Source organism: Ochotona princeps, chromosome 3, assembly GCF_030435755.1.
Source record: "Ochotona princeps isolate mOchPri1 chromosome 3, mOchPri1.hap1, whole genome shotgun sequence".
Classification (NCBI taxonomy): Eukaryota; Metazoa; Chordata; class Mammalia; order Lagomorpha; family Ochotonidae; genus Ochotona; species Ochotona princeps.
Window position 1 is genome coordinate 38,841,516 of NC_080834.1, and position 26,261 is coordinate 38,867,776.

Here is a 26,261-nt window from a genome sequence, read left to right on the forward strand (position 1 = left end):
AATGTATTTTAGTGAAAACAAAAGACAAAATAATTTAAGCGTATTTACAAATAAGTATATAAATAAAGTGGGAGAAAATTTCTCTTATCAAATATTCTACTGCTGTATTTTACAATAAAGACTTGAACCAAGTAAAATTTGCCATTTATTATTCAGTATTATAATGGTAGCCCTACTCAGTTCAACATGGTAATTAAAATAACACTGCAGTGAGTAAGCAGGAAGAAGCAAAGTTACAATTATTTATGGGTTATATTATGTTTTAGTTGGGAAAAGCCAATCGTACATTGTAAAAATTCATTTGTGAATTATTTCTGGTCAATAAACTGTATTAATATGTCTGAGAAGAGAAAGTAAAGGACAAAATGAAACTATTTTCATGATTGTAAAAGTAGCAAATATCCTGTGGCAGATCTCTCAAAAAGTGTGCAAAGTCAGTATACAGAAAACCATATTTCAATAATGAGAAAAGACTTACAAAATATCTAAACTAATTGGAAGGAATACTCTAGGCAATACTTGAATCCTCCCAAATTGATTTAGATTTAGTGCCGCCTCAGTTAAAATTCCAACGCTGCTTAAAGTGACTATATAAATGCATGAGACCGATAGTAAAATTCTAAAACGTGTGTGCCAAAGGCCAAGGCTATGCTGAAGAGGAGCAATCAAGTGAGATAATTTACTTCAGTGGCCATCAGGATGAGATACCGAATTTTCAGCTATCTTTTGGACTGAATTTGAGGTGTTTATATTTTTCAGTTTTTTGGAAACATTCCCCATCCACATCAAACACATCACAATGTTTATTGTGTTGCAATGTTGAGTCTTGGGTTCATAAATACAGAAGTGAATGTTATAGTCATATAGAACTCTTTGAGAGAATATGACAATGAACTTCAAGCAACTTTGGATCTTTGAAATATCTTGGGATGTGATTGTGGCACTGAGAAATTACAAATGGGAAAATCCTGCCAAGTTTCAAAAATTTAAATTAAAAAAATGTTGAACATTTTACATTGATGAATTTGGTTATGAGTTATGATTAATTCATTTACAATAAAGTCTTTCAAATCTCCAAAATTCTTTTGGTTAACAGCTTTAGACAGACTAACAAAATGTTGCAACTAATGTTGTAGTTAAGATTGTTGGTGTCCTTAGAAAGACTGAAATTATCATGGCTTTGGAGATATAGTTTACATATCAGGTGAAAAAAATTGAGAACCATATTTATTGGAATAAAAGACTGTGCTTAATAAGATGAATATGACAGACATGAAAGTTATCAGAATCAAAATGGAGTCACTTGTGACAACCTTAAAAAACAACTAAGAAATAAAGAATAGGGTTTTTATGCACAGTTGCTTCCTAATAAATGTGTCACCAGAACCACAACCTAACCTTACACAAAAATGCTCTGCAAAGACATCTGCCCTTCTGGGACAACCACCTGTGCAACCCCAGTCTAACCAAAATGAAGCTTGTGGGTTTAGGCCAATGCTTTCCACTGGGCAGTTCCACTGCAGGAAGCCCTTTCAGACCTACTTTAGGGCGACTTAAAATGAGTCACTTCTATTTCACCTTGATTAGAGGCGGTTTACACTTGCCTCTCTGTTCATCTTAGTGTCATCTAGGACTCCTGTAGTCCAGCTAGAGTTGCTTGCCTGCATACACCATGATCTCCAGAAGGTTCCAGTGATTCTTTTGTTAGTATCCTGATTACAAAGTTCTTTGGGTTTGCAATGATATTTTTCTTATAAATTATGCCATTTTACTGTTAAGCTAATCACTGTACTGAAATTAATGTCTATATTATAGTGAAAATATGTCCATTTTTGTGCACAAAGCAAGAAATTGTTTTAACTCAAAGAATTACCATTCAAAAATCCATATCCTTAGCTGAATAAGAATTGAGGGATTTTAAGAGTTAATCATATGTTTGCTTTTTGCTTTTCTCCTCCAATGCACGCGCTAAACAGTAAATAGTTTTTTTTTTAAATCCAAGTCCATCTAGGGAGCTTGGCCTAAGAGACCATCATTTATGGTTAAGCAAGATCATTGTTGTGCTAAGTAATATTTTTGTGGTTGACAGACTTAAATGTTGGAATTGCTGGCTGCTTTTTGAGTATTATATCCTAAGTAAAGACGAGTTTGCAGTACAAACAGTGAGAAAAATCCAGAACATTTTGTGTAGATAAAATAACATCCAAGTTTTGAAGAGTTAAATCTCAAGCTTTCTGAATTTCAGAATCTTTGTGTTTTTTTTTTTTTCCTGCAGTATGATTTCCATAGTGTTATGGTAACCTGCCAGTGTCAACAAATTTAAGTTTTCTTGTTGGATATTTGAACTAAGATTTTTCTCTTCTATGTAAAGTCAGAGTATGAAAGTATGAGAATTGATTCCTCCCCAGTGTCATCCCAAGTGTAATTAAGATAAAACAAAGCGACCTTGAGTCCTTGTGTTCCTCAGGAGCTGCAGTTGACTTCAGGAGCCTGCTGAGGTGTTTTTGCCCCCATCCAGCTGGCGGCAGCAGGGGTAGGTGGCTCTAGGTGGGCGGCCTGGGTGTCATTGGGGAGTCGCCCCAACTAGGCTATAGCTCCCACTGGTTTGCATGAGGGCCAAGTATGAAGTGGGCAGGATTGGGCTGGACTACAATACCCATTGGTTCAAGTGGAAGACAGGGCTGGAAACAGAACTGACCCAGCAATAGCAACGACCAGCATGTGCATAAGCTGATTAGGGTGATGGACTGTGCCAGACCCTGTACTGGCAAGCACACACAAGAATCGGGTTTGGGATCATCTCAGATGAAGTTTCTTTGGAGATCCCTCCAACTGAACTACTGATCTCAGAACCCCAACCATGAAGGGACTACGTCAGCCTGTAGATTCTGGAGAGATTTCATTATGCTTGGAGCAGTGAGATTGGCAGCAATTCAGAACTGTGGAACTATCAAAACTGCTTGAGCAGGTTCTCAAAACGTGCCTCACATTGGGGACCTGGGATGGGAGGCAAACTGGGTGGGGTTTTTCCCTTTGTTTCTCCTCTGACTCCAGACATAGGGAAAAAATGATGATATTAGTGTGAAAACAATGGTATTACCCACTTTCCTGTAGCCCTTGACCATTTGTACCCTAAGTAACTAAGTAAGATTATATATAAAAAAAGACATATGCTTAAGGACATGGATGATGATAAATATTAGTCAATGCTGTCTCATCTTGAAAATGTATTCTGAGAGTTTAACGTGAAGAATGAGATAACTGCAGTATTTTGTTATTTAAACTCAAACAGGGTTTTACTTTGAATTTAATCTGTTTTCCTCTTCAAGGTTGCTCTGCTTTCTGCTCACTTGACGATTGGTCCAAGATATTGGCTAGCAGCGGAGATGGAGTCGCTGCTGGCTTCTGGCTCCAGAACTTGGTAACTTGCAACTGTTGGATCTGAGAAGAACTGGGAACTTGTGCAGATGTTTTACTCCAATGGATGAGTTGGGAGAAGGGAGGAAAAAGCCCCATGCTGGTGTGGTGTGCTAGTGGACTGGGCCTGTAGTCTCATAGCGTGCCTAGATTCAGGCATGCTGGGGAGGGAGGTGAGAATGGATAAGGTCCCAGGCCAGCATACATTCCAGAGGACCTGGCCTAGGGACGTGTGTATGATCTAGGGTTCCTGGTGGGTGGGCAGAGCTCCAGGCCACATGCCACTTCACTGGAAGATTAGATTTGGGAAGACCAGGCTGGAGGACCCATATGCTTGCAAAGCATGGGGATTGTGGATTGCTCAGGGAATAGAGAATGGGGATGTGTGGGAGGGGGACTACTTAGGGGGATGTGCAGATGGGGAATGCCTGCTGGGGGCCTTCCACTGAGAAGGCCACTGTGTTCATAGGTAGGCAACTGGGTTGAGACTGAGTGGTTTGGAAGAGGGGAGTTGGAGGAGCTTTCTGGGTCAGTCCGTATGATGCAGCTGCCCATATGAGAGACCTGAGCTGGGCTAGTTAGCATCAATCACCACTGACCACCACCAACATGTGCATATTAAATTTAGGGCTGGAGGGCCTACCTGGCAGGGTTAGACCATAGTACCTGCCAGTCAGTGTTAGAACAGGGGGCACTTAACATTAGTTTGGGCCATGATAACAACCGCATGCAAGAAAATTTGGTCTGAGGGAAGATTTTGTGGGGGATATGTGTGCAGTATCCACTGGTTTGCTCAAGAGATTGGGATGGTTACAATGTGAGCTAGGTATGACCATGGAATCCACTGACACTCATGGATACCGGGGCTTGGAATAGCTTGGGTTGATCCAAGCTGCAGCAACCACAAGCAAACCCAAGGATAGCGTATGAGGCAGACTATCTGCAACATCCACCAACACACAAGACTAAGACAGAGGTGGAGGACTCTGTGGGGTAAGGACTTAGCACGCACTAGCACATGTGAGATCTGGGTCTGGGAGTTGGCCTGGTAGGGGAACTTGGGGTAATCCCCTGGTGGGCTGTAGCTACTGCTTGTGAGCATTTAATTAGGGTTAGGTGTGGGCCAGCCTGGGCAAAACTGCTTCACTTGTTGGCAGATGTGTGGGCTGGCTCAGGATGGTAGGGTGGGGGCAGGAGCAGACCGGCAAGGCTGGGCCAAACCTTAACACACTGGCAAGAGTGGGAGGCAAGATGAGGTGTGGGCCATGCAAGCAAGGCTATCACACCTACCTGTTTGTATGAAAGCCGGAGGAGCGGGGAGCAGGCTGCACAGGTCTGGGCTGTAGCACCTACCAGTAAGAGTTGGGATTGAGGATGAGCCAGACCAGGCCAGGTTGCAATATCTGGTGGCTAAGCTATTAGATGGGCTATGCTGGGCTGGGCTGGATTATACACTGGTATGTGCAAAATCTATGGCTAGGAGCAGGCCTGGTTGGGGAGCTAAGAGGTTGCCCTGACTGTGCTGTGGCTCCAACTAGTGAGCATGAGAGCTAGGATGGGGCATCAACTAGGCTGGACATGGCTGCAGTATGCCTCGACATGGGTGTGGACTGGATCTGGGGTGTGTCAGACTAGGGTAGGTTCCAGCACCTGCTGGTACTCATGAGAGCCAGACTGGGTGTAGGACAGGCTGGACCAGGTTTTGGCACCCACTGAGCCATGTGACCACTGGGTCTGAGGGTAGGTTAGGCAGTACTGAGCTGTAGCACCCAATGGTGAGAACCGGAATGGGTGTGGACCAGTTAGACAAGGGTGTCTGTCATGACAGGAAATGGGCCAAGTCAGATTGGACCAAGAACCCAATGGTGTGCATGAGATCTGCGGCTGGGAAGTGAACTGATAGAGGAGCTTGGTGACTTCCTCTGTCAGGACGCTGTTTCTGCAGGTGAGCATGAGGACCAAGGTTGGGATCAGTCCAGATCAGGCCACATTATAGTACTTGGTGGCATATGTGTGGGTCAGAACTGGGGACAGGACAGGCTGGCGCCAGTTCATAGCACCCACTGGCAAATGTGAGAACCAGGTGGGGTGCAGGACAGTCCAGGTTGGGCCGAAAGGCCAGCCAGTTCACATTAACACCAGGGCTGAGAGTTGGATGGACTGGGCTAGCCTGAAGCAGCCAGCAGCATGAGCTGCAGCTGGAGGCAAGCTGGGCCAAGACAGGCTTTATCATCCAATGGTGAATGCTAAATTGATCCATGCCAGACTGGGGCAAAGCACCAATGAGTACACATAACAACCAAATGGGGGTGCAATCCCGGTAGGGGGGCTATGGAGTGTTCCCTGCTGGGCCAGTGTTCCCGTTGGTGAGTGTGAGAGCTGAACTGGGGGCTATCAGTCTGGGCAGGACTACAAACCCATTGGTCTGCATGTGAATTGAGGTAAGGGGATAGCCAAGTTGGGCTAATTGACTGCATCCATTGGTGCATGCATGAGCCAGAATAAGTGCAGGCTTGTTGGACTTTGCCACAGCATCATCTGGCAAGTTCCAGGATTGGGGGCAAGTCCTCTCAAGTTAGACCATAGTAGAACCTGGAAGAAGCTGAATCCATGCCTGGAATTGGGCCTGGTAGGGAAATTGTGGGCATCTTTCTGATGGGTTGCAACTCCTCCTGGTGAGCCTGAGAACCAGGGCTGGGGGTGGGTCTGGCATGATAGGTGATAGCACCCACCAGCATAAATGTGGACTAAATGGTTGAGTCAGTTTGGCTGAGCTAGGCTACAGCAGCCATTGATGTGCACAAGAGCAGAATGGGATGTGGGACAGAGTGGACCAGTCTGATGCACATGCCAGCATGTGCAGGAACCGGGGCTGGGGGTTATTTGGTGTCAGTGCAACTGGGTAGAAGTTCCTGCTGGTGTGCATGAGGGCTTAGTGTGTGATGGGAAGAGTTAGGCTGAGCCACAGCATCCTTTGGTTTGTGTATGAGATGGGTCTGGGGACAGAATTGACTCAATAATTGCAATCATTGGTGTGCGTGTGTGGACTGAAATAAGTGATGGACTTAGCCGGACTCAGCACTGATTGGTACACATAGGAGTCAGGTCTAAGGTCACCTCTCAGTGAGGTTTCTCTGGGGATGCCCTCAACTATATCACTGGAGTTAAACTCCAGCCACAGGGGAAATCACAGGATCTGGGTCTACAAGAACTGGGCCTTCTTGATTGCCAAAGTCTGTGCAGTGGATGTCATGCCAAGATGCACATGAGGAACACGGCAGCTCATTGAGGATGAGTAGTACCATAGATCACAGAACAAATCGGACCTTTCTCCTGCCAAGTTTTGATGGCAAGTATGTGGATGAGTGGAGAGTCTAAGGTGGGCTATGTCAGCTAATGGACCTTGGAAGGTTTTAGCAACCTTGGAGCAACAAAATCAACAGTACATGAGAACCATCAAAATCAATTAAGGTAGTACCCTCTGAACATGCTCCACAGGAGGACCCTGGTATGATGTTGTTTTGTCATCCACCATCTCCAGATATTGATGTGGTTGGGCTGCTGGGAGCAGTGGTTTCATCCACTTTATCCCATTCCTTGACTTTCTCCACCCAAATCAGTGTTCCGTATGGGTGTACATCCTTCTTAACTATGTAAACATCACCAAAAAAGAAAATAAATGTATAAAAAAACCTCAAGTCATGAATTAAAGAATATGAGTTAAAAAGAAGTCATTAGACTTGGAAAGTTTTTAGTATTTGGGGATGTTGGTGAGTCATGCAGATGAACTGAATGGTGGACAATGAGCCTTTATTTGGGAACAGGAGGAGTGTACTCCGGGAACAGGAGGAGTGTACTCCGGGAGCAGGAGGAGTGTACTCTGGGAGCAGGAGGAGCAGGAGGAGTGTACTCCGGGAACAGGAGGAGTGTACTCCGGGAGCAGGAGGAGTGTACTTTGGGAGCAGGAGGAGTGTACTCCGGGAGCAGGAGGAGTGTACTCTGGGAGCAGGAGGAGTGTACTCTGGGAGCAGAAGTCTGAGGTAGTTGTAGTTAGGAGTGAACTGAGTGAACTGAGGTATTGGTAATGCACAGCTTTGTACAGGTAAAACAAATGGCAGAGAAATTCTTTTCCTGAAGAATGGAAACATTAGAGATTGTTAAATGTGCAATATAATCTGGTTTATATCTTCAGAGGGTTATTTTATTTCTGTGAAAAACAGATTCATACATTTTAGAGACAGCAATAAGAAAAGCAGCTGGAAGAAAATTCTGGTGAGAAATAATTATAAGTGACTTGAAATGTAATGAAGCTAGGATGTAAAGAAGTGGAGAGGTTTGGTGCTTATTAATATTAAGTCTCCTTGATTGTGCTACTAAAAGCATATTTCTAATATAATAAAGACATGGCATATCTTAAAAGACTGGCATATATTTTTTGTATGTTAGGTTTTGAAAGTTTTAGTCATAACTTGGCTAGACTTGTTACTTAATTTGGTATAAGTGTGACTCTGTGTTCTCAAATAGATTAAAAATGTGCCATATAAAGTTGTGAAGAAAGAATAAAGAGATATGCAATGCTGCTTTTAAGAATTTAGGTAGATCATTCTGTCATTTGAGATGTGTTTGTAAACAACAGAAAATACTAAGTCATATGGTTATACATGATGAACATTTTTGTTTTTCCCCTTTCTGAAAGTTCACAAGATAAAGTGTGTCCCAGATAGAAAGAACAGTAGCTTCACATCATTGAGATAATTTCAGGTTCTTTGTTCTACTTTGCTATGCTGGATCCCAAGATCATTCAGTTTCCTGTTCCAGAAAATTGAGATTTCATGCTTTATTGTCCAGGTCTAGTAGGAGAGAAAGCCCAAATTGGCTTATGTTAGCCTCAATTTCCCCAGTCTAAAAGGTAGTGTGAACCTCTGAAAACAACTAGGGCTTTGAAAGGAAAAGCACATGGTATTGGGCTAGTAATCAAGAGTATTCATGAGAATTAACAGTTTTCACTTCTTAATAAAATCAGCTAACCTTGTTTGCATTTTAAGATCTTACTAATAAAAATACTTTTTTTTTTTGAAGCAAAGTTGCACAGAGAAGGCGAGATACAGAGGGATCGTTTATCCTTTGGTTCATGCTCCAAATGGCTGCAATGACCAGAACTGGGCCAATCTAAAGCCAGGAGCCAGGAGCCAGGAGCTTCTTTCCTGTCTGCCACGTGGATTCAGAGGCCCAAGGACTTGATCCATCTTCCTCTGCTTTGCCAGGCCATACGCATGGAGTTGGATTGGAAATGGAGCCCCCAGAACTCGAACCAGAGACTTGAACCAGCCAAGGCAGAAGCTTTGTCTACTATACCAACCCTAAATGTGCACCATGTTTTAGAACAATGAAAAGTTTTACCTTCACATGAAAGCATGTAGTGAAGCAACCTCAGAAATACAATGACTCAAATCAAATTAAAAAACCCTAGCTTGCAAAAATGTTGTAAATTTTCACTGTATACTAAATGAAGATTTATGAGACAAATATAAAGTGGTATGTTGTGAACTGTTTGATCAAGTTATCTTATTTGATTTACATATTTTCTTACGTTTTTTTGTTCTTTTAATCCCTTCCTACTTCCTAATTTAAATTTCTCTTTCTTTTTCAAAATGCACATGAATGCATGGAAGACCTAGTTTCCTATTTTTCTGTACATTAGTAGAGTCCCTGGGCTAACTGATGTTGGAGAGATCCTAAGACAATTATGTTTTCAAAGAGCACAGTCTGTTCTTAATGACAGTTTTCTGTACAAGATTTTGTGTTAATTTGGTAATTACTTACTATAGGCAAAACCCAAAATCTATTGTGAGAGATATTAACTTTGATTGGGTTGACATTAAAAACCACAATTAAAACATTCCTAGGTGATCATCTATTCAAGTGACAATTGTTAATAACTAAATAGTATGGCCTTATATTAATTGTATGTTGTTCATCATGCAGATACAATACATAGTATTCAATATTCAATATTATGTATATTCAATAAAATAAACAATTTTCATACGAGCTTAATTCAATCCAACACATGCAAAAGTACTTTTTAAAGGTTTTCTTCCAAGCCCTTTTCTTGTGGGTTCTTATTGTGGCTAGGTTCAAAAGTAGAGTGCTTTGTTAAACACGTGCATTCTTTATTCATAATTTCCATGACATATCGGGGGACTGTCAATATCTATTACCAGGCAGTCAGTTTCTACTAAATTTTAGAAGGATTGGCATTTGACAACAGGAAAAAATTTCATGAGAATGCAAATGAAACACTTTGGCTCATACGATTTGTGTTTATTTTTCAGGACAGCACTGGAGTTTTAACGAGTCTTCAGAATTGAATTTAGTTATTCCACAGAAATTATAATCATGCAATCCCAGCTGCAGTCTAGTCTTTTCTTGACAGTGTCATTGACACTCACCCTGCTACACTCACTCAATCACTTTTGACTGAATGCTCATTTCTGACGTCCCGCCCACTACTGTGAATTTGTCTTCAGTACGCCTTTCTGACTCTCTTCTGTTCCCTCGCTTCTGAAGTCATCTCTTATGATACTCTTCTATCAATCTTCCCTAGTGTCTTCGCAGCTATCTCTTTCCTCAAACTCCCTTCATCCTCTGAGTAGCTTCAACCACTCCCATAAATCCAACTCTAATTTCTATGCATACAACTTCCAAATTGGCACCTTCACTCCTTTTCGAAAACAGACTTCAGTTCCCAATAGTTTGCCAGACTGCAAATCCCTTGCTGTCACACAGATGTCTGCCCCTCTAAATATGGCCTCAACTGAACTCATCTCGCAAAATTACTCCTCCATGTGTTGGCTATTTGTACCTCCACACTTCCATTTCTCAAATATGGAAACCATGCAGCTTTCTGACTCCTCCTTCTCTCAACCCCTATGTTAATTTATCACTTCACACATCATGATTTCCCTTCTGAAATGTCTCTTAATTCTTTTGTCTCCTCTCCAGGTTCAATTTTGCTGTGCTAATTCTGCCCCCTAAGGTCTTCTGTCTGACCCTCTGCCTCTTTGAGTATCAATCCATTCTCTGTACTCACTCATTCCAACACAATTTCCCCGTCTGAAGAATTAAGTTTGAAATCTTTAATGTCTTTTGCAGTCTTCAAACCTTGATTTTCTGCCTTATCCCCATGCATGTATAAGAAACACTGGTTTCAAAACATGGCATGAACTTTCATACTTTACAATTTTATAATTATGTTGGTTTTCCTCAAGCTATTTCTTCTGCTTTGGTTTCCTTCCCAATTTACCCAAATTCTTACGCCTTTAAGGCTTTGTGTTTTCTGCTCCCTGGGCCTGAATAATTTATTCAGCGCTTACAGTGCAAACACCTTCTCACAGATTCCAGATAAGGCATTACTACTTCAGAGCAGCTTTCCAGTCTATCAATGCAAGAGTACTTTCTAGCAATTATTTCATCATATTTATTCTTATGACTACTTATTTTTCTAAAATTGTTTTTCTTTTAATGTTTTGGTTTATTTCTGCTTCCTCAACTAGGATAGAACCTATTTATTGAAAGTACTTTGCACCGTGAATCCTTTCTGACTCTCAAATAGTATGTAACACAATAGATGCTCAGTAACATTGCCCAATGTATTAATGAGTGAAAATCTTGCTCACTGAAGTGATTGATTTTTTCCTTTAGTATATCATGTGACTGATGTTGAATCTGGTCAGATAAAAGTGCCCATTTCATCTTCATTTCCTCCTGCTAAATAAATTTAGTTTTAATGAAAATTGTGATCTACTTTTGAGCTCCTGTTTTTAAAGTTTGATGAATATTAATTCAAAGGTAGAGGAGAAAAGCAGGGAAAACTGTTGATATTATTGGACACAGAGCTAAATTTAATTCATCTGATTGGTTTCTGGCTCTGCTAGTGTAAAGCCATGTGACGAAGCAGTTGCAGTAGGTTGCAGATCTTCTTGAGACACTAGAGACTCAACGTGTGTTGAAAAGCCTGCTACTTAAATACACAGTTGTGGTGAGGCAGTTCTTTAGTTTCTATGGACCTCACAAGCATGGTTTGGAAGAGGAAGTTTGCACCAACTGATGCCAAAAGTCCCTTCTCCCATTAGAGTTCTATGCTTCTTTGATGTATCAACATAACTCAAACACTGAGTGTCTTTGTGAGGGGGGCTGTGTTACGGACACAATCCATAGGAGACATTGCTGATGTGAGCCTATAGGGATCTCAGAGAGTAACAGCAGGGATAAACATTCTTGAATTATCACACAGGCTTTTTCCTGGCATAAAATAGTATTTTTATGGACCAAACACTCTACATTTCAGTTTTCTTTTTTTGACAACAGGTGAACCTATGGCATAGTAATTAATGTTCGAGAGGTTCATTATAAAGTGAACAAATATTTATTTTTTAAAAAATTATTTACACACAGGAAGCTTGCTTGGGAAATCGATATTTAGCAATGCTTCAAGATGGATTATTTTTGAGGTTGTTATGATTTTCCAAATTTCTAATTTCTTGTTCCTGCATTTTGAAATAGGAGCAGGATGGGTAAGAGGGACAGAGAAGAGGTCAAAGAATAAAATTTTATTAGACTTAGTCCCTTCTGATAGATTTGGCCCTCATTCTACATTTACATTCTAGGCTGGTTATTGAGCACTCAGACTCATGAAGAATAAATACCGTATTCGGTCACATTCAGGAATCATGGCTTTTTTTTTTAACAGCTTCAAAGATCCTAACAGAGAAGAAGGGCTGAGTACATTCTCTTTCAATCATTCTCTATGGTTCTTGCCATTTTATGTCTGAATGTTCTAGGTAAAACTCAATATATTCCAAATCTAACTCTTAGAAGTACTTCTGTGTTGCTCTGTGATGTCAGCATTGGAGTATGTGATACTTACTTACCACAAAAGAGTGCTGAGCATGGTGGATTTTTAAATCCCTATCCCTAACACTTGGGGGGAATTTTTATAGGCAATGAAAACATCCAGCTTTTGTTTCCTCTGCTAGAACACCAAGACAAAGTGGGGTAGCAGTTGGGTAGTTTATGGACTGCCCCTCAGAATTCTACAGTAACATTTCTCTAATGATTTTAAAGCCTGCATTAGCTTATTTTCTCCTTTCTATAAAGACCCAGTTACAGAAAAAAAGTGAGGGAGATATGGAGAAATTTTCCACCCATTGGTTCATTCCCCAAATTTCCAAAACGGTTGAAAGGGCTATACCAGACCAAATATAACTTCCTGCTATTTAAATGCATCACGGCATGGTATTTATACTCAAAAGTAGGTATATTTATATGTTTCTTTTGAGGTCTTACATTTATTTGGGAGTAGAAACATTTGCTGCAAAGTTCCTTTACTTCCTGGTATGCTAAGCTCTGTTGTGCAGTTCATCCATGAGAATGTATGTATATATGTACCTTTTGTAAAGGCTGTGTTATAACAGAAAGAAAATATTCTACTTGTCTTTTTGGATCTGGATTACTTAATGGATTCTAATTGGGACTATTTTGTTGCAAATGGTAGGAATTCATTTTTATTTTATCCTCAGCCTATCTTCTGAATTCTGAGTACCTTGTACAGTTTGTTCCAATTCTCTTTGGTGACAAAGTAAAAGCAAAACTCTGTACTATGTTTTAGAGCCACATTTGATGGAAGGCCATATTTTTCCAAATTTTATTACATCAGTATCTCTTACTGTTTGCTAATGTTCCTCAGGATGGACTCCCTTTTCAACTCACTTGAGAAGGAAGCTATTTGTACCTATTTTCTCTGGCTTGTGTGACTTGCTCAACCACTGCAGTGAATTAGAAGGGAGGTCCTTAGACTTCTGAGACTAATTTATGAGAAATCCTACAGTTCTTGTCTAGAACATTTGCCATTGTGTCAGTCTTTCTTAGACTCATACTCCCAAATGCTGTGAGAGACTCAGCCACATGGCAGGGTTGCATGGTTGCATGCAAGTGCTGTGGATGAACCATGGAGGATCTCCCAGATGATGCTCATCATCAATTCTCAGCCATGTGAGTGAGCCATTTTGCACATGTGGCCCTTGAGCTTTCAGAGATCTCTGGATCCAGCTGTTACCTGATTGATACTACTTTAGAAATATCAAATGTGCTTGTTCTCCTGCACCCAGACAACTGAGAACAATAGTGACAATATCATTGTGATGTGTGCATGGTTTTAGAGTAGTTATAAAGGAAGAATACCTCTGAAATTCATAAGACTCTTAGGTCAAGTTTTGGAAGGAGCAGAAAGAAATGTTTCTACTCAGGGGAGACCACCAAGAAGAGGTAGTTGACTCCTCATATCCTCCTCTCCCTCTTTCCAATACTTTTGTAATGGCCAGAGAGCATGAAGTCCTTAGGAGTGGTTACTTGAAGCACTCAGCTCACTGTGGGCACATCAGGATGTCCCCACCATGTGGATCAGCATTTGACAGTGTTCTTCATGCTCAGCCTTATGTTACCTATATTATATTAATGGCACACATACAACAAATCGTTATGTGTACTGAATGCTATTTCTTTAGGTAAATATGCTTAATAAAAGTATCTTCTTTAAGAGCCACCTTTTGACGCTGTATCTGTTGGAGATTAAATATATTGAACATTGTAGTCCCTTGAGGCTGCTGCAGTGAATCTTAGACTGAGCTGTTTCAAAAACAACAGAGATTTATCTTTCATAATTCAGGAGGTTGTGAAGTTGAAGATGTAAGCTCTGGCAGATTTGCTGTTTGGAGAGAGCCCTCTTCTTGCCTCAAAGATGAGGCCTTGGTGCTGTGTGTTCACCTGGTAGAAGGGACCCCGGGTTCCCTTAGGCCTTTTCTGTAAGAACTCTAATTCCATTCACAAGGGATTTCCCCTCATGATCTAATCTTCTAAAATCTGAACTGCTTAATAACAGCACTTGGTGATTGTGTTTCAACATGTGGATTATGAACCAATGCAGAGATTCAGCTCATGTTGGTGGAGCATAGGAATTTCTGCTGTGAAAGGAAAGGTAGCCTGCATTATTTTATGGACAAATTTGGGGCACCATGCCATAAAAAATTCTTTTAGATTCCCTTTTTTCCTAAAAATTTCCTTAAACATTTTTTTTTGTTGTTGGAAAGTCAGATATACAGAGAGTAGGAGAGACAGAGAGGAAGATCTTCTGCCTGATGATTCATTCCCCAAGTGGCTGCAACGACTGGAGTTAAGCCAATCCGAAGCCAAGAGCCAGGAGCTCCACCAGGTCTCCCACGCGGGTGCAGGGTCTCAAGGCTTTGGGCCATCCTCGACTACTTTCCCAGGCCACAAGCAGGGAGCTGGTGCTTGTGGGCAGCGGGGCTGCAGGGATTAGAACCAGCGCCTATATGGAATCCTGGTGGGTGCAAGTTGAGGACTTTAGCCACTAGGCTACCATGCCTGGCCCAAATCCTTATATATTTTAAGCTCTGAAATTCCGAAGTTATGCTTACCCTGTGTTCAGCATATTCTTGGACTCAAATTAGCAATGAGGTGAATGAAAGAATTAAAATGTATTTAGAATGGAAGGCATTCATTAGAAATTGGAACTTGACTGACAGATTGAATTCATGGACTGTTAAGAAAATTCCTGTATGAAACCATACCATTAGAAAGGGGCCCCGCGGCGTGGCCTAGCGGCTAAAGTCCTCGCCTTGAAAGCCCCGGGATCCCATATGGGCGCCGGTTCTAGTCCCGGCAGCTCCACTTCCCATCCAGCTCCCTGCTTGTGGCCTGGGAAAGCAGTTGAGGACAGCCCAATGCATTGGGACACTGCACCCGCGTGGGAGACCTGGTTCCCGGCTTCGGATTGGCGTGCATTGGCCAGTTGCGGCTCACTTGGGGAGTGAATCATCGGACGGAAGATCTTTCTCTCTGTCTCTCCTCCTCTCTCTATATATCTGACTTTGTAATAAAATAAATAAATCTTTAAAAAAATGAAAAAAAAAAAAAAAAAAGAAACCATACCAAAAGTGACTTCTTAGGGTAGTTTTGGGGTACAGTTATCATTATTCCCCCTTCTTTATGTTCATTGTTTGGTGGTTTTAATTATTATCAGTTAACTGTAGTCAGAAATATTAATAGAAATTTCTAGAAATAAACTATATTTTAAAAAATTATTTTTCACGATACAGTTCCTTAAGTTGCAATTCTGAGTAGTATCACAAAATGTAATGCCATCTGCTTTGTTTGTCTTGGGATATGAATTATTTTATTTTTGTTCAGTATTTCTGTTCTGCCAAAATTACCCAGCTTGTGATGAAAAGTATTCTTTTTTTAAAGATTTATTTAATTTTATTGGAAATGAAGATTTATAGAGAGAAGGAGATACAGAAAGAAAGATCTTCTGGCTGCTGGTTTACTTCCCAAATGACTGCAACAACCAGAGCTGAGCCGATCCTAAGCTAGGGGTTTTCTCAAGGTCTCCCACATTGGTGCATGATCCAAGACACCGGGCCATCCTCTACTGCTTTTCCAGACCACAAGCAAGGAGCTGGATGGGAAGTGGAGCAACCCGGACATGAACCTGTGCCCATATGGGATCCTGGTGTGTGTAAGGAGAGGATTTAGCCACTGTACCATCGTGCCAGACCTGTGATAAGATATAGTATAGTTATCCTATTTGTTATTATTATTGCTGTTAGTCTCTCATTGCCTAATTTATAAGTAGGAAAAAAGTACATATAGAGTTTGGAATGATTCTTATATTAGGTATCCTCTGGTGGTTTTGGAGTGTATCCCTATGGATAAGGGTGAACTACTGAGCTCAGTATAATGGTAGTACAGTATAGAGCATTATGAAAATCTTGTAGGAAAGCATGTTCTCTGTATCCTAGACTCTTTCAGAAAAGCAGGTAGATAAGTTCCTTGGCCCAAATCCCCACTTTGCAGGCATCCTGGGGGTGTGGCAGGGAGGAAGACAAGCAAGATGACTCAACAGTGTCTTTGGTGAGGACACCCCAACCCTGAGGGCATGCACAGGCAATTTCATTCCTATAATTCACTCAGGACTCTTCAGAGTTGCGGTTTGCCTTTCTAAAGCCAAGTATCGATGGCTCAGGGCACTTACCCCAACCTGCCGAGGCTTCGCATGCCGGTGTCATTCCCTCTCTGCAGGAAAAATATGGAGTGGGGACCTGTTTGTGCCTTTCTGAGGACACCAAACTTGGATACCCCACATTTTACGTGACCTTGTCGTTTTAGATACCAGAAGAAATTAGCGTTTAACTCTGCAATATTTATGAAAGTGAGGAATTGACCCACTTAATTATTTATTGGCTTTAACTTGCAGTAAAAGGATTGATTCTACAAGTTGTTTAGGCCACTGAAAAGTAGTCATGATTTAATACTGCTTCTGTGGTTCCTTCAGCTTTTAGCTCATCCAATCCAGAGCAAAGAAACATAAATAAGGAGAAGGATCTATAATTTTCTGTGGCTGGAGCGTGAGACAGGCTAGAGTTAACAAATCAAGTTCCATGCATTTCTGGGTACGTAATTCACATATTTCTTGAATTCGGTGACTAAATTCACAACTGGATTTGGAGGTAAGTGCTGTTTATATCTTCAAGTGTTCGCTTATGGAGAAGCCTGCACGCAGTTCTACACGCTGCGCTTCTGTTCTTAAAGCAGAGGAAGATGAAGGCATTCAACAGGGAGGACTCATCCCCGTATGGCTGTTGCAAGCAGAGACCCTGAAGGCCTCTCTTAATGGTGATCGAATTTTACTATGTTCGGGTTTCTGCACTATGTAGCTTATGATAATGGAGGTTTCTCATACTTCTGGAGGTTAAGGAGTCCCAGCAGATAGTCCCGGGCGAAGGAGTTAGCAGCAGAATGGGTTTCTGGTGAGTTTCTTTCCTGATTTATAGAAATTGGTGTGTTTACACTGGCACAAAGAGTGAGAAATTTTCTCTGATCCCTTATTTAGGGGCACATCTCATTCTTGAAGACTTCATTTCCGTGATGTCCTCGCTTCTGAAATCCATCACTTTAGGGGTGAAGATTTCAGCATGAGTTTGTAACCCACAGAGTAAGCAGGACAACAAGCGGCCGCCCACACCCCCATCCTCAGGAATGGAGACTCAGGAAGATGAGCTTGGCTTAATAACAAAGCAGTGCTTATGCAACTGCTTTCTCTGAAGATGTCTTACTAATTGTTTTGGATTCACGTTTAGCCCCAGTTCAGCTCCCTGGATTTTAGGGAAGGATGAAGGGAATTGATACTAAAAGCTGAAATTGTGTCATTTCTATCTTTGTGCTTTATTTGTTTGTGAAAACTATTTTTCCTAACGGAAATAAGTGAGTAATTTGTCTCCTGAAGTTTGTAGTGTGTTAAACTTAGCCATGTTTTAAAGGATATTTCCCCTGCGCCAGGAGCTTTACAACAACCAATGAGCTCTCCTGACATGGAAGAGTGGAATGAAGATTCTCTGCTATGAATTATATCATTTTTTCCCCTGAGATGTTCACTGTGTAGGAGAGTCTGTTTCATGAGAAGTGAACCTATAAGCAATCAGGCTGCCAGGCTTTTCTGTTAGGCATTCTGCACTTATGTATGATTGGATGGCCAGAATTTCCATTCCTTGAAGAATCTGAGATGGCTGGTTGCTCCTAACAGTTGGATTTCTTCTTTTTTTATGTTAGAACATCATCTTCCTTTGGTCATCTTGAATTATTATATTTCAATGGCTATGAGGTATACAATCTGAATCCTCTTCTCCAAATTGTGACATGGGAAGATAGACTTTTAAAGAAAACAGTAGTTTAGCATCTTTTATATGGCATGATAATGTGGGAAGGAAAGCTGGTTTTTAAAATTCTCTGGTAAATCTACAGCAGCAAAGAATTCCCAAAGAGTATAAAAACCAAAATCAAAGTAAAAAAAAAAAGGAAAAAAAACCCGAGTTTAGTTATTTTTTTAATAGTACATTTTGTTACAAGTAATTTTTAAGTTAAAATGTTTAATATTTGGAGGGAGGGATTAATATTCAATTAGTCTAACTCTGAGATTATCAAAGAAATGGACAGCCATTCTTTCTTAGAATACCATACAGATTGTTATTGTGCTTGCTCTTGATAACAGGCACAGCCTCCAGCACAGCTGACATAGGTGTCAAGGAGCCATAACTGCACAAAACAAAATGCAGGGAAATGTGCTAGAAGATAGCATAGTATTCAAAACAGGAGGAGACTGGTGCAAGTGAGAAAGAAATAACTTATGGATGACATATCCTAGCCGATAGTATTTGCTTTAGGTCTAAAATAGGGACTCCCCAAATATTTGCTGATAGAGGAGCTGTAACAAGATAATATTTTTAAGGAAGCTAGATGTCTGCAAAATTATGGATTTTAGACATGAATTATAGTTAGGATGGGAAAATTTCCATTGGCTCCTGTAGTCCTTTATCCTACCTTAAGCCCACTCTAATTAATAACAGGATCTACATATTGATGTACAATTCCTGAAACTCAGTGAGTCATATATGCAACTTCCTTGTTGGCCATTTGAAACTTTTAGAAATGAGCTTTTCCATCCTAAGTTCCCATACAAAGATGCCAGGCATTTTTGAAGGACGTAACTGGTGGCCTCTCTTTTTGAGCCATGTTCTGACCAACAGTGTTGGATCACCAGTAAGTCTCCATTTCTTTCCGGACTACTGGTTATCCCAGACTGGTAGAATCGTTTCTTGTTTGTTTTTGTTGCTCTTAATCTTCTCCTTTCTGTTTTAGGTTGTGGAATGTGTAACATCTGCTCCCTCATACACTGCTCTGTTTGTATTCATCTATCTTTTCATTTACTTATATATTTACTACGTGTCAAAAACTATGGGTTTCATCTAGGATGTTTTTCTGTTGAAAATTTCATTGTCATTTCCTTAGCCCTAATCCTCCTATTGATAGATCCTTGCATCCAAGACACAGTTTTTTTGTTTTTTCTTCTCCACCCCTTCTTCATCTCAGAAACTTGTTTCCTAATATAGCTCTTGATTCAGTCTGGCTTTATTCTTAGCAAAACTTTGAAGTTGGCTCTCTCTGCTGGGACAACTTTTGACAAATTTTTGACAAGTAGAATTCAGGGTCCAAGAAATAATGCACAAAACAACTTTTTAAGTAAATCAGCATTCCTCATCTGAACCACTCAGCACAGGACATGATTGTAGCTACTCTTTTCTCAGATCTTATAACAATAATTGCTGGAAATGGATGTTAATGTCATGTCTACTAGTCATGTATGTGATATTCAGTTTGACATAATTTACTGTTACCTGGCATTTGGTTATAAAAAATTCCATCTTGACCTGGTACAGTGTATCAACAGCTTCATCTTCTGCTATGTGGGTGCTGGGTTTAGTCCTAGATGCTCCGTTCCTGATCCAATTCCATACTTATGGGTTAGAAAAGCATCAGAAGATGGGCAAGTTTTTGGGCCCATACACCCATGTGAGAGAACCAAAAGAAGTTCCTGGCTCCTGGCCTCAGATCAGCTCAGCTCTGGCAATTGTGGTAATATTAGGAGTGAACCAGCCGATGGAAGATGCTTGTATTTCTCCTTCTCTCTCTATAAATATACCTTTCAAATAAAAATAAATAAATCTTTTAAAAAATACACTCCTTGATTTCAGTTTTCTGTATTACATTATTTTCCATCTTTACTCTTCATTTTGTCATTTAATCAGTTACTATTTTCTATCATTATTTGGTTTCATGTATACCTTGAACTGAGGAAGTATCTCACTGCAGGCAATGCCACTCTGGGAGGGCTGAATTAGCACGAAGTACATTCAATCAATGCACATTCTCTACTTTCCTGATTCTTGAATGAGATTTGCCCTATAGGAAATATATTGTAAGAATGCCAAATATTTATTTATGTCTTGTTTTTGGCCTAACTAGATGTTATTGTTTGAACAAGATTTTGCTCCTGAACTCATGATGTTAAAAACTCTATCCATTTGACACTAAGGAGGTGGACAAAGTGAGATTTATTAGATCTTTGGGGGAATATCTTAAGAGAAAAAAATTTTACAAGGGTTTTGATTTTAAAGCTGGATTTGATTCAGCCACCTTTTCTGATTCTTGGTTTCCCATGTGCTGCTTTCACCATTGCCATCTGCTAAACAAATGGGACTGCTCACTCTTGGATTATGAAATTTGAAACAGTGAACCAAAATAACCCCTTTTTCTTCAAAGTTGTCCACATAGTTTGCTGTGATAATGAAGGGTGGATCTGACCTTGGCCTGATCCAATCTGTCATGAAGTGGTACCATTCTTGCCCTTCATTCTTTTTTTTTTTCTTGGACATTTTATTTGAATCACTTACAGATTAAGACAGAAAGGGAGAGAGAAGTCTTTCTCCACCTGCTGGTTCACTCCTGAAGTGATCATAATCCGCAATGACCAGGGCTGGGCCAGGTCAAAGCCACAAGCCAAAATTCATCTGGGTCCCCTATGTTGGCACAGAGACCTAAGCACTTGGGCCATATTTGGTGCTTTTCTCAGACTATGAACAGGAAGCTGGATCTGAACTAGAATAGCCAGGATATGAAGCAACACCCAGTTGGGATCCTGGCATTCCAGGCAGTGGCTTTATGTTCTACACCACAATACTGGTCCAGATTACTTCTTTTTTTTTTTTTTTTATTTTTTTATTTTTTTATTTTTTTATTTTTTTATTATTTTTTTTATATATTAATTATTTAACTTCAGTAATTACATTGTATTATGTGACACAATTACATAGATACTTGGGTTCTCCCCACCCCTCCCTAAACCCTCCCACCATGGTGGATTCCTCCACCTTGTTGCATAACCACAGCTCAAGTTCAGTTGAGATTCCCCCATTGCAAGCGTATACCAAACATAGAGTCCAGCATCTTATTGTCCAGTCAAGTCCAACGGCTTTTTAGGTATACCCTCTCTGGTCTGAAGACAGAGCCAGCAGAGCATCATCCCAGTCAATTGAAAGCTCCAACATACCATCAGCAAAAATTTACATCATTATGGAATTAATTGACATAGTAATGAGTAACCAACATGTTAAAAGTAAATGCGAGTTCCCAGTCACCTTCTGTGACCACCTCACCTATACTTCAATCTTAGTTTATACACAACATATAACATTCAAAACATAACATGTTATACATAACATCATATCATCTTAAATTAAGGCAAACATGTGGTATTTAACCTTTTGGGATTGGCTCATTTCCCTTAGCATTATGGTTTCCAGTTTGGCCCATTTGGCCACAAAGAACTGCATTTTGTTTTTTTTAATAGCTGAGTAGTATTCCATGGAGTAGCTTTCTTATCCAATCCTCTGTTGATGGACATTTTGGCTGCTTCCATGTTTTTGCAATTACTGATTGTGCTGCTATGAGCATAGGAGTGCATGTTGGTTTCTCATAAAACAAGTGTTCTGGATATATTCCTAGGAGTGCTATTGCTGGATCATACGGTATGTTGAATTTGAGTTGTTTGAATATTCTCCATACTGATTTCCATAGAGGCTGTACCAGCCTGCAGCCCCACCAGCAGTGGAGTAGGGTTCCCTTTTCCCCGCAACCTCGCCAACAAGTGTTGTTGGTGCTTTTATTCATGTGGGCCAGTCTTACTGGTGTTAGGTGGTACCTCATTGATGTTTTAATTTGGATTTCCCTTATTGCCAGGGAACTTGAGCATTTTTTCATATGTTTATTTGCCATTTGGGTTTGTTCCTTTGTGAAGTGTTTGCCCATTTCCCGTGCCCATTTCTTGAGTGGCTTGTTTGTTTTGACATTTTGGTTGTTTTGTAGCTCTTTGTATATTCTGGAGATCAGCCATTATTGATCTCTTCTCCTTCAGCATCACTACTTCAGGTTAGACTCGTTAAATTTCTTTTAGGCTAACACAATATTTCCTAATGGATTGTCCTGCCTTTGGTTTTATTTCACTGAAATAAAACTTAGAGTTTCTCCCATTAAATAGGAGCTCATTTACCTCTACCACTTTCCCTTAAATCCAGGCTGGATTAGATAAACAGCATGCGGTGGTGATGACATACTCTACATTGTGAACTCAGGACTCAAGTGATCTGGCAGTTTTCGCTCTTCTGCATCCCTGCTCCCAGCCAACTACAGGTCCCTAAAAAAGCAAGATACCAGCAGTGAGCTGACCTGGCCTTCTTAAGGGTTGCAAAATTAAATGAAAAGTGGCAGAAAGTGCTAAAGTTTGTGGTTAATCTACATTTTCTTAAAGGTTAATAATCCATATTGATGATTTTTAATCTATTCATTTCTGTGTCTATGATTTTTTCCTTTGCCCATATGACTTTTTAAAGATTTTCATTCATTTTTATTGAAAAATCAGATATACAGAGAGGAGGAGAGGCAGAGAGACAAAGACAGATAGCTTTTCCAGAATGCTCAGCTTGCTGGTTACCTCAGGATTGGTCAGTCTTCATGACCACATTTTACAATTCCTTAAAATAAATCTCCTTTTCTCTCTGTACACATCCTGTTGCTTCTGCCTCTCTGAAGAACTCTAATAAAATACAGATACATAGATGCATTTTTTTTTAAAGATTTGTTTATTTTTTATTGCAAAGTCAGATATATAGAGAGGAGGAGAGACAGAGGAAGATTCTCCATCTAATGATTCACTTCCCAAGTGACCGCAAAGGTCGATGCTGTGCCGATCTGAAGCCAGGAGCCAGGAGTCTCCCACGGGGGTACAGGGTTCCAAGACTTTGGGCCATCTTTGACTGCTTTCCCAGGCCACAAGTGGGGAGCTGGATGGGAAGTGGAGCTGCCGGGATTAGAACTGGTGCCCATATGGAATCCTGGAGCTTGTAAGACTAAGAGTTTAGCCCCTAGGCTACTGTGTCAAGGCTGCAAATAATTTCTAATTAATGTAAGCTGTACTGATATATAAATCAAATTAGAAGCAGGAATATTATTGTTTCTCTCAGAGCAATTAAGAACTGTCATGTTTATATTAAAATGGTTCTATATTAAAAAAATGTATGTCTTCCTTTTGACAATTCTGAACTGGTGACTTTTGAGTTCACCTAGCTGCTTTGTGGACAAACTGTACCATCGGTTTTAAAGTACACAATTACCTATCCATAAAAACCCATCTGGCAGAGGAATTTTCTACATTTGTGAATTTGGAATGACTGAATGTCTTTTGTTCACTTGTGACAGATGATAAACATTATTTATATAATCTTATCTTTTTCTGATCTCTTGAAGCAGCACAATAAACCTCATTTTGAAAAAAAATTATTTAGTGCTAAGTTACTTATTCTGCTTTAATTCTTCAAAAGTGCTTATTTCTTTTTCAGCTTAGTAGTTTATTATGTCTGAGATAACATATCTTAATGTTACATTAGTCAAAGACCTAATAAGATCATTAATATAGTGTTCAACATGTAAAAAGCCATAATTCAACAGGAATGTTGGCATGAGTTACAAGCAATAGTCATATGAAAAAAAGTTCCACTTCACTCACATACAGTAAATTTCAAAATTTAGCTATTAAAAAGCCATAGTCCAACCAGAATGTAAGCAGGAGCTATGAACACCAGCCATATAAAAATGTTTCACTTCACTCATATAATAAATTTCAAAATTTAGCTATTAAAAAGCAAAATTCTGTCACTTGCATCAAAATGGTTGCAATCAGAAGGCATTGTGTTGAAAGAAATAAGCCAGGCACTGAAAGACAGTACTTTATGATCTCCCTTGTATGTGGGAGCTAACATTAAAAAATAAATCACAAAATAAAACAGAAAGAAATGTCTGTGTTCTGTCAATATTACATTTTGCAAACTTTGTTTTGAATCTGTCAAAAAATTGTTAAGGACTGTATATTACATTAGTTTTGATTATCTGTGACTTTTTAAAAAAATATTTGTTATTTTTATTGTAAAGGCATACATACAGAGAGGAGAAGAGACAGAGAGAAAGATCTTCTGTCTGATGATTCACTCCCCAATGGCCAGAGCTGAGCCGATCTGAAGCCAGGAGCCAGGAGCTTCTTCCAGGTCTCTCACATGGGTGCAGGGTCCCAAGGCTTTGGGCCGTCCTCAACTGCTTTTCCAGGCCAGAAGCCAGGAGCTGGATGGGAAACGGGGTCATTGGAATTAGAACTGACACCCATGTGGGATCCCAGCGTGTGCAAGGTGAGGACTTTAGCTGCCAGGCTATTGTGCCGAGTCTGATCTGTGACTGTTTTAAATTTCCTTGTACACAAATAGAGTGGCTTCTGTTAAGGAAAAAATGTCTGATTTTCTTGTGCGATAAGACTCATAAAAGTGATAAACTACGTACACACCAGTAGGAATGCAGGCAGGAGAGAAGAGAGAATCCAAAGCAAATAAAGAGATTAAAATTGCCCCAAATCACCATCCTAACACAGGAAAGAAATAAGATTAGGGCAGGCCCATCTGGTCGTCTGTCTGTCCCTTAGCTGGGTGTCCTGGTTGCCAATGGTGTTGGGCCAAGCCCTTGGGCTGCCTGAAGTGCACTCTGGGAGCTTGGGGGTGTGGGCCCATAAGGGGTCTGGGGGATGGCGCAGGCAGAGGTGAGTGAGGACTTCTGAGGTTTCATGTCCAGGTGAGGGATTATTGCTGAGGGACTTTCATAGACAAAGCCACTATACATGCACCTAAGCAAAGGGGTTGAGACTGGTCACTTTGGAGAGAGGAATGGGAGAAACGTTGAAGGTCAAAGTGAAGTACCAGCACGTGTGAGATACTTGAGCTGGGGCATCAGCTATCACCCCTCACAACCACACTAAAGCTAGGCCTGGGGGCCTACCTGTCAGGGCCAGATCACAGTACTCACCAGTGAGAGTCAGAACTGGGGATGGGTGATGTTAGGCTATGCTGTGACAATAATCAGCATGTGAGATGATAGGGTCTGGAGGCAGAGTCTGTGGGGATTTGTGGGCTTACCACTGTGAAACTGCAATCTCTGTTGGCTCATGCAAGAGCTGTGACTGGGAACAGGCCTGGTTGGGGAGCTAAGGAGATACCCTGGTTGGGTTGGGGTTCCAACTGGTGAGTGTAAGAGCCAGAATGGGGGCAGCTGGCTGGGATAGACATGGTTGCAGCCTTCCTCATCATAGGTGTGGAATGGATTTGGAAAGTGCTGGGCTAGACTCCAGCATCCATTGGTACTCATGAAATCCAGGGTGCATGTAGAATTGGTTAGGGTAGGTCTTGACTCCTGCTGACCCAAATGAGAGCTGTGTCTGGGTGTGGACCAGGTGTGGCTGGGCTGTAACACCCAATAGTAAGAACTGGAATGAATGTGAACTGGTTAGGCAAGGTCACTAATCCTGCCAGGACAAGAGGTAGACCAAGTCATCCTGGACCAAGGACCTACCTGTGTGCATGAGATCTGCTACTGGGAGAAGGTTTGATAGAGGAGCTTTGGAAACTCCTTTGTCAGGGCACAGTCCCTGCAGGTGAGTTCAAGGACCAAAGCAAGGTGCAGCCTAGATCAGGCTAGGTTACAGTACCTGTCAAAATGCATGTGAGTCAGGTCTAGGGGCAGACAAGGCTGGACCAGTTCATTACATCAACTGGCAGATCTGAGAAGCAGGACTGGGGTCAAAGGGGCTGGGTCAGGCCAAAACATCAGCCAGTTCACATTAAGGCCAAGAGAGGGGGCTGGCTGGACAGGGCTAGGCCGCAACACCCACCAACAGGTGCTGTATCTGGGGGCAGGCTGGAGAGAGCCAGGCTGTACCACCCACTGGTGTATGGTGAGGTGAGGCAAGCCATGCAAGTCTAGGGAGGGTGGGTGCTGGGTTCGTG